Source organism: Carlito syrichta, unplaced genomic scaffold (assembly GCF_000164805.1).
Source record: "Carlito syrichta isolate Samal-C Ts95f unplaced genomic scaffold, Tarsius_syrichta-2.0.1 Scaffold303723, whole genome shotgun sequence".
NCBI classification, from domain to species: Eukaryota; Metazoa; Chordata; class Mammalia; order Primates; family Tarsiidae; genus Carlito; species Carlito syrichta.
The window spans coordinates 674,590-682,876 of NW_007247819.1; the positions used below are offsets into that span (position 1 = coordinate 674,590).

Genomic DNA, 8,287 nt, shown 5'->3' on the forward strand with positions numbered 1-8,287 from the left:
CATGACACCTTTGTTGAAACTCAGTTATATTTGTGGGGGTTCTATTTTTGACTCTCTATTCTATTTCATTTATTCTCTCTCTCTCTCTCTCTCGCTCGCTCACTCGCTCTCGCTCTGGCTCTTTCTCTTCTACCAGTACTGAACTGTCTTAATTACCAACTACAGTTGTCCCATGGTATGCATGGGAGATTAGTTCCTTTGCCTACCAAGGATACCAAAACTCACAGTGTTCAAGCCCCTGATGTAAAATGGTGTCTGTAGTATTTGCTTAAAATCTATGCATATCCTCCTATATACTTTAAATCATCTCTAGATTACTTATAATACCTAACACAGTGTAAATGCAATGTTAATGGTTGTTACACTGTATTGTTTAGGGAATAATGACAAGAAAAAAAGGCTGTATCTTTTCAGTACAGATGCAATTATCCATTTACACAATTGTTTCATTCAAAATTGGTTGAATCCACAGATACAGAACCAACAGAAATGAAGAGCTGACTGTACATATTGTCTTGCAATCAGATAGTATAAGTCCTTCAAATTTTACTTTTTAAAAAACTACTTTGGTTATTCTAGGTTCTTTAAATTTTTGCAAAATGTCTAGAATCAGTTTGTCAGTTTCTATTAAAATGCTGGTTGGAATTTTTTGCTAGGAATGCATCAAATCAATTGGTCATTTGTGGGAAAATTGATATCTTAACAATATGAAATCTTACAATCCATGAAGATGGCATTTAAAAAATTTTTTTCAAGACGTAATGTTTTTTTTTTTTTAGAAAGTTGTTTTTAAAATTCCACATGATTATTCACCTGCACACAAGCCAAGCATAAAGTAACGTGTAATAAAATCAATGGTGGAGGAACCAGAGGTCTGGACGAGTGAAGGTGATTCCCAGTTCATCACAGGCCTCAATCACAACTTTGTTGATAGCAGACCCAGAAGGAGCTGCAATGTATGTCATGCCACTGCTCTTAGCTCTGTCTACATTATTTCAGAAAGGAAAGAAGGCTTCAGAGCTGATAGAAACTTCACTTAGTTTGTCACTTCTTCTCTGCCTCAGTTAATAATTCAGGGACTTCCTCAAACAGTACCTTCTATTTCATCAGGTCTTCATTCTTGCCGATGGTTCCAGTCACATATTGATTGAAGGCATTGGAGATCTCTGCTCTCTTCATGTCTGCTTTAAACCTCATTGAAAGCACTCATGGATGGTCTAAGCCACCAAAAGCTTGCCTTATCCCCTGCAAGGCGTGTCAGTGTATCCAAGACTGCTGTGCTGCTCCAATACCAATAACCTCCCCATCTTGACATAGTACATGAGGCTACAGTGAGGTCTCAGAGGGCAGACTCTGGCAAATCTTTATTCTTCGTAACAACATTGATAAATATTTCTCTTCTGGCTTAAACAAAGAACAAAGAGAGTTCGAACTTCATTCTCATCTGGTTTGTAAGTCTGGTCCATCTGAAGAACACAGTAGTTCCCATTTTTCTTTTTAGAAAGTGTTTTCAAAGCTGCTCCTTCATATCCTGGGTCAATAATGCCATCAGATACTTCTGTGGAGATAATCTTCACAGTTGGTACATCCAAACATCAGATGATGCAAAAAAAAAAAAAAAATCACCAAATGAAGATATCCTATCAGCACCTCTTGCTCTTGCATATGCAGTTGATATGGATGTAAGGGTTTTATAGAGATCATAAACCATGCAGACTTTGGCCTCATCTTCACTGAGTGGAATTCCAACAGCAGCACTTGCTGGGCTGACATGTTTAAAAGAGTCAGCAGCTGGGACGCCTAGTGCCTCTCTGAGTTCCTTCACCAGCTGCCAGGCATTCAAAGCCTCACACAAGTATATAAATCTAGAGGCTCCATTTAGAACTATGATGGGAAGCCTGAGTTTCAGTGTGTAAAGCTGGGCAGGGGTTTGATGGCAGTTTATTCCATACTTCAGAGGCATCTAAGATATTCCATCACTGTATTGTTTCCTGAAGTAATCTGTAATCATCCTACTGTGCCATATTAGTGACTTCCTTCAAGGCTAACTGGCATCCAGTCTCCGAGGAGATACCTTTACTCTTGGAGTTCTGCGTCTCTGTGGACACTGTGGCATAGTCCTCTGGTTCACACACCACTGTCACTTGAGTGTGGTTTCTGACTGCAGATCTCAGTAATATCAATTTGCTTACAGCCTCCTCAACAGTCATACATCTAGAGAAGCCACTGTCTTCCCCAAGGGATAGAAATTACAGGCAACAACTCTGAAAAAATTGAAATCAAGTCTGACCATGTCATCATTATCTTCTGGGATATTAGGGGCCAGACTTCCAGCATGGACTGCAGGATGCAAAGTTTTCACACATCTTTCCCAACATTTCAGGAAATCATATCTCTGACTGTCAGGCCAGCAACCTTGAGAGCTTTTGCAGTCCTTCCAGAAGTGACCTGACTCAAACCAAGAGAAGTTAGGGGTTTTTTTTGTCTTTTTTTAAGTCAGAGTCTCACCAATTCATGGTCACTGCAGCCTCAACCTGCTAGGCTCAGGTGATCCTTCTGCCTCAGATTTCCAAGTAGCTGGAATTGCAGGTGTATGCCACCACGCCTGGCTAACTTTTTGACTTGTTGTAGAGACAAGGTCTCACCAAGTTGCCCAGGCTGTTCTCGAACCCATGGGCTCAGGTAATCCTCTCACCGCTGCCTCCCAAAATGCTGAGATTACAGGCATGAGCCACCACACTCAGCAGGAGAAGTTAGGTTTCTTGCAGATCCCACAAGGCCAGTTTTGTCAGAGACACTAAATAAGGTGAGTTGGCTGGGAGCCATGGCTGCAGGTGTGCTTCCAGTGGTGAGCAGGGAGGCAGTGGTGACGATGCCATGTGTGGAGGGAGGCCGCCCAGTGGTCTCCCTCCATTTTTTAATATTATCTTCAATTTTTCTCAGCAATGTCTATGGTGTTTAGTGTAGATATGTTAAGTGACTTTGTTGGATTTACTTCTAAATGTAATGTTTTATGGCACTATGATAATGTGATTTTGTTGGGCTCGGTGGCTCAGCCTGTAATCCCGCGCTTTGGGAGGCTGAGGTGAGCGGATTGCCTGAACAATGACTTTTTTCTGTAAATAGAAATAATTTCTTTCTTTCTAATATTTATGACTTATTTTTTACCTTTTTGCAATAACTAGATCCTCCAGTATAACGCTGAAGTGATGAAAGTGGGTACTTTTGCCTTGTTCCTGATCTCAAGAGGAAAAAAATCAGTTTTATATCATTTGGCTTGATGTTGGCTACATTTATCAGGGTTTTCCAGAGACATACAACCAATTATGTATATAATTGTGTACACACACACATAAACACACACACACACACACACACACACACACAGATATAATCGACTTTTCATAATTGCAGTTTCCACATTCACAAATTAAATCAACTGCAGAGCAAAAATATTCAAAGATAATAAAAATACAAAAATGAAAAATTATACAAATTAAAAAAACTACGGCAGGCTAGGTATGGTGGTTCATGCCTGCAATCCTGGCACTTTGGGAGGCTGAAGTGAGAGAATAGCCCGAGGTCAAGAGGTTGAGATCAGTTTGTACAACAAATCTCTGAAATAAAAACAAAACACAAAAAAACCAGCATAATGACTATTTTCACAGATTTTTACATAGTTTTAGGTATTATAAATAATCTAGAGATGATTTAAAATATACGAGAGACTGTGTATAGGTTACATGCAAATACTACACATTTTGTTTTTTTTAAATAACGGACTTGACCATCCACAGATTTTAGTATCTGTGAGGCATCTTGGGATCAATCCCTAATGTAAACTGAGGGATAATTGTATATTTAAGAGGAAATTTATTATCTGAATTGGCTCATGTGGTTATGGAGGCCAGGAAGTATAATGATTTGCCATTTGCAAGCTGGAGAAAATTGCAAAGCCGGTGGTGTAATTCAGTCTGAGTCCAAAGGCCTGAGAATCAGGAGGTTGATTGTGTGTGTCTCAGTCTGAGTCCAAAAGTTCCAGAACCAGGAGTGCCAATGTTTGAGAACAGAAGACGGATGTCTCAGCTTAAGCAAAGAGAAAATTTGCTCTTCTGCTGCCTTTTCATTGTATTGGAGCCCTCAACAAATTGAATGTCTACTCACATTGGTGAGAGCATCTTCTGTACTCAGTCTACCAATTCCGATACTAATCTCTTTTACAAAACCCCAGACACATTCAGAGATGATGTTTTACCAGTTATATGGGAATCCATTAGCCTAGCCAAGTTGACACATAAAGCTAGCGATCACATTGGCTATAGGTTTTTGAGTTTTATAGATTGAAAAAGTTTCCTAATATTTTTAGAGTACAAAAATTTATTGCTGTGGTTTCAGATTGCACATTACCACTAACCTTTAAGAAACCACGACTTGTGCAAGTGGCTTGTTCATCTGGAGACAAAAAAATTTTTTTAAGTGCTTTTCCTTAAGACAATCACCATCCTTCAGTTTGCAGAAGTGCTTTTTGTGTCTATCCAATTTTGTCACTTTGAATAAGAAAAAATATATGAAACAAAAGTTGAGATAAATTAATTAATTAGCTTCACAACTCCATCAAGAAATTCATAATTAAAATTTCCTTTTTTAAAACCACAAGTGCATTGAGATGAAGAATTCAATGATCATTTAATATATCTTTCTACTCCTTTCTTAATTCATGCTAAATCATCAGTAATTTTATCCATAATTGCTTTTGTACCTTTAGTATAAATATTAATACAATGAAAACCAGCAAATCATATTTTGTTATGATTATGAAGAGAGTTCTGACACTATAGATTCCCAGAAAATGACCTTAGGGACTCTTAGGTTTTTACAGACCACACTTGGAGAGCCATTATCTATTTTAGCCCTACAAATAAAGCATGACTCTCATGAGTTCTTTACTAAATATCCTGTATCTTCGTCACGGTTTCTCCATTTCAGCAGGTCAGAACTTGACTCCCACCGCATTCCATATAATCTCTGAGAATTGTTTTGCTTGTGGTGTTTCTTTACCAGGACTCATATAAAGTTTTATCCTATAAATGCTCAATTTTATATTTAGCCAAAAACTTACGCAGACTTCTCTGTATTTTACTTGTATGATTCCTCGTTTCTGTCCATCTGCCCACAAATTCTAATTTCCTCAGCTTCTGATCTCTGTTCTTCACCTCAGCTTGGTTATGCTTTACCTGCCATAGTTTGAAAAATGTCTTAAGGTAGAAATCTTGGGAAATCATTTTATTTATTCCCTTCTCCCAGATGTCATGGCCTTTTACTGCCTGTTGGTAAATATCTGAACTTATAAAATTGTGTGTGTGTGTGTGTGTGTGTATAACATATATTCCAGTTTTCTAAATGTTTGCTATTGAAGGCTAAATTTGGTTTTATTTACTCTATCATGTCCAGACAGAGATGTCAAACTATTAGATTTTTCAAACTTAATATTCTCAAGATTAAAAGTGGGAGGGGGATTAAAATAATTTTATTTTCTTGTCTTATAATGATTATATTTTTTATTTTCTCTGGAAGCATTTTAAAACCCTGGCCTATCTTGTCTCTGATATTTTTACTGAGATGATGTATGCAAAATTCAAGTTTTTGTGTGCTTTCTGAAGTAGTTGTACCTACTCTAGTATCTAGCTATTATAACCTGTGAATTTTGTTTCTTGAGGGCATCTGGTACTCTGAATGGTAGTGTGATCTGCAGAAGAACCTAGAAAGAAAGCTCTTATATGTGCTAGAGTCTAGTGATTTCTTTCTTTCTTTCTTTTTTTTTTTTTTTGAGTTGGAGTCTCACTCTGTCACCCAGGTTGGAGTGCAGTGGCATGCTCATGGCTACTGCAGCCATGACCTGCTGGGCTCAGGCAATCCTTCTGCCTCAGTCTTCCAAGTAGCTGGAACTTATAGTTGTGAGCCACAACACTTGGCTAATTTTTTGATTTATTGTAGAGACGAGGTTTCACCAAGTTGCCCGAGTTGGTTTTGACCCCCTGGACTCAGACAATTCTCTTGTCTCGGCCTCCCAAAGTGTTGGTATTACAGGCTCGAGCCACTATGCCTTGCTGAGCCCAGTAATTTTAAGGAAAAAAAAAAGAAGGGAAGTAGTAGACCTGCAAACTGAGAATTCCAGATATCAGAGATCCCTTGTTAATCAGTCCCATTTGCTGCCACTCTACCATGCAGTTTTGATCATAATTTCATCTCTTAAACCTTGGAAAAACAGTCAATGGAGAGGATTTCTTTATAGTATAACACCAGCATTGAAGGTTTTGATCTGAAAACATGGGTAGTAAATGCCTGAGGAGAACAGGTTAACCATGTCTATTTTCACCGGTAGGATTTGGAACTAACCTGTTATAACCAATCAGAAACCTGCACTGGGAGTCTGGTTCACTACTATAGGTACCTCCTATTAAAGCAGTAGCCAATGATTGTTTTAGGACACCACAGGCAAGCTGTATAAAATATCAACATCTTCGTTTTCATACTTGTTCTCATTTGGAAGCAAGTAAGGCTTCCTTTTCTTTGTAGTCCAGGGGTTTTGTTGTTCTTCTTGTTGTTTTTGTAGGTTTTTGATATTGCTTTTGTTGCTGTCATCAGTTGCTGTGATTCATGTTTTCTTTTTGTTTGTAGGAATTCTCTACAACTGAATAAAATTGGAGTGGGAGTGAGCCATCATCGCTATTTTTGTTAGTCAGCTGGAATTGGAAATTCCAGTAGCCCTCAGTTTCTTCTTATTTAAAATGAAGGTAATGTCAATGTTTGCCTTCTAGAATTTTGAGATCAGATGAGAAATTAGACATAAACTTGTGTCTGGTACAGTGCAACAGCTTAGTAATAGTTAACTATTATTGTTTGTATTCGTGTAATCATTAATTATAAAACAGTTGACAGAAAAAATCCAAACATGATATGACATGAGACCTTCTTCCATTTATATCAGCTTATTATCAGAGTATACTTTTTACAGATACTTGTTAAATGAATAACAAGGTATATATTTATTAAGCAGATAATGAAACCACCTGACTGGACTGTTGTCCAAGCATATCTTCCCATCTTGTTCACAAGAGTTCATGGACGTCACCTTGTCAAATGCTGGGTTAAATTTGGAAACATTATTTCAAAATAGAGCTATGCTCTAATCTACCAGGATAGAAAGTGTCTGAAAATAAAATGAGGTAAATCTAGTAAGACTTCTTCATTGTGAACTCAAGTTTAAAAACGAATAATAGTCACTGGGAGAAAAGTGCTCATAAACCCCATTTTAAGAGAATAGGTTGTTCCAAATTGCCAATAATCTCACCAGGCAATCATCCACAGAACCACATGCGCTCATCTTCTATCTTTGTGTACCTTCCTTTTAATAACAATTCCTTAAAAATTGCCATCAGTGGCTTAGCACCCTCATAAATAAGGACTCTCAGTAGTCAGGAAAATCATTTATTTTGGTCAGGTGATTTAAATTCACTCAGTAAAACTCATTCTTTCTCACATACCTTAACCTAACTTAGATTTTTTTCACAGTGAGTATAAGGAAAAGTATTATTTCAGGATGTTCTGTTTTCTATCCTTGACTTTTGTCAATGCATTATCAGTGAGTCTATTCCTCCCTTGGTCTTTTCCTCCAATATGAATTGTAAATCTCTTTGGTCTTTATCCTTTTTATTTTTTTTATTAATCAATATTTTTTATTATGATTTTGTGGGGTACAGTTAAGGGTTAGGTGTACAATTACATTTCATTCAGGCACCCTGTTGATAAGAGGTGTTTCCCCATCCCCAGACAGATATTTGCGACAGTTAATCCCATCCCCCCCCATAGTTTCCCAGTACCGTCAGTCATTTTCTTATAGTATTACATTGGATGTTCAAGGTCCATTATACGAGTGAGAACATGTGATACTCGGATCTTTGTTTCTGTGAGAGGTCACTCAGTATTATAGACTCTAGTTCCATCCAGGTTGCTGTGAAATTCATGATTTTGTTCTTTTTTATGGCTGCGTAGTATTCCATCGTGTATATGTACCACATTTTTTTAATCCAGTCCTCTTTTGATGGGCAGCATGGTTGTTTCCAAGTTCTTGCTATTGTGAACAACTCTGCGATAAACATACGTGTGCAGGTATCTTTTTTATAGAGTGATTTGAGTTCTTCAGGGTATATTCCCAGTAGGGGGATTGTGGGATCATATGGAAGATCGATTTTTAGAGCTTTTAGGAATTGCCACACTGCTTTCTGCA

At 37.7% G+C, this 8,287-nt stretch overlaps 1 pseudogene; it reads right to left on the minus strand.

Annotated features, from left to right (window-relative positions):
* Positions 1–851: 851 nt before the first annotated feature.
* On the minus strand, positions 852–2,826 carry LOC103261500 (annotated as a pseudogene).
* Between the last annotated feature and the right edge of the window lie 5,461 nt (positions 2,827–8,287).